This window comes from Cebidichthys violaceus, unplaced genomic scaffold (assembly GCF_023349555.1).
Source record: "Cebidichthys violaceus isolate CVI_PGR_0920_01 unplaced genomic scaffold, fCebVio1.0.p SCAF_113, whole genome shotgun sequence".
Taxonomy (NCBI): domain Eukaryota; kingdom Metazoa; phylum Chordata; class Actinopteri; order Perciformes; family Stichaeidae; genus Cebidichthys; species Cebidichthys violaceus.
In genome coordinates, this window is record NW_027176278.1 from 281,296 (window position 1) to 282,966 (window position 1,671).

The following is a 1,671-nucleotide window of genomic DNA, read 5'->3' on the forward strand; positions in this document are numbered from 1 at the left end:
GGTCCAAAGAGCTCCTTCCTCCACCAATGAACTGGTTTGGTTCTGGGTGTAAATTCTGGAGCTCAACCTAATGGCGACAGAGAGCGACAGGATGAGGATGACAGGCTGAGTCACACTAATCCGTGACATCCTTGATTGCAGAGGCACTCCGATCATTTCAGCTGTCACTTACAATGCGTCCGTTATCGGACAACTTAGCGGCTAGACGTCCATTATCGGACGGCCCTGCTGTCTGGATATCAGGGCCCCTTCGGCCCTTTGACCGCTCTTTATTTTTGACGCACAATTTGCCCAAGACTCTACAAACAACCAGCTGACAGCCAGAGCGTAACCAGCCACGTGCATCCTGTTGATTCACACGTTCATATGTTCAGCAACAGAATAGTTATGGAAGCAGAAGTGACACATTCTAGAATAACACCAGTCATTAAACTGGAGGCTGATTGTCGTCACATCATTGTCTCTTCATTGTCTCTTCATTGTCTCTTCATTGTCTCATCATGTTCTCTTCATTGTCTCTTCGTTGTCTCTTAATTCCTCTTTACGGAAACAATCAGCCAACACCAAAGTCCAACGACGCGTTCATGAACAATGACCAATAACGAACCCGAACTAATGACACGACGACGTCTAACCAAATGAACAACATCAGTAACAGGCCTAATCATCTGCATAATTATAACACTCGAGTAATATTCAGCTTTTGTTTCCATGCTTCTGCTCTCAACGCGTCTGGAGGCGCGCTCCTCGTGTCTCTCTCCTCGCCCCTGGTCCCCCAAACGTGAGCTAAACCGACCGGTAGGTCGCTAATATATCGAGGAGGCAACTGTGACAAATTCCTTTTGTCTCCGCTTTGCTGGTACTTTATTACCCAGACGAGCAGCATGGCCTGGAGATAACGATTCATCACGCACAGCCGGCAACCATAGACAACGCCTTAGGGCAAAGTCAGCGAGGGGGTTTCATATTGAGAGAGGGGGGGGGCGGGGGGGGGGGGGGGGGGAGTGTGTGTGTGTGTGTGTGTGTGTGTACCTTAATTGTCAACGGGGCCTCATCAGTAAAATTGCTGATTACAATCCTGCACAACATAATGTCACGTTTGCATTAAACGCTATAGGTGGACCTCTTATTTCATAACTAGTTTTCACGTGGCAGCCCATAATAAGTCAGGGATCTCTATTTAAATAGTAATAATCATTGAATGTCCCTCATGTTTTGCAGCTATAGCTTATTAGATGGACTTTTAATGATCCTGATGGGGAACGTGGGTCACTATGCAGAGAGAGATGAAGATACGTTCAGAGAAACAGAGCAGAGCATGAAGAACCTCATCACACCACAAACAGTGTTCTCTTTGAATGATGAGGATGTGTGACAGGCTGGTGAAAGGTGCTTCAATACATTATGAGTAGTATGAGTAGTATGAGTATTGTGAGTATTGTGAGTATTGTGAGTATTGTGAGTATTGTGTCACTGCTGTTATTGAGCTCTGATCAAAACAAAAGCTTTAAATGTAAAAAAGGCTTTATTAATTTAAAGACCAGAGTAATAACAACAGTTACTTTGTAGTTTCAATAGAAACAGAATCATTTAGTAACTCTTCAGTGTTGCTCTGATGTGTATACGTCCATAATAACACAGATCACTGGATGAGACATTCCATGCACTTAA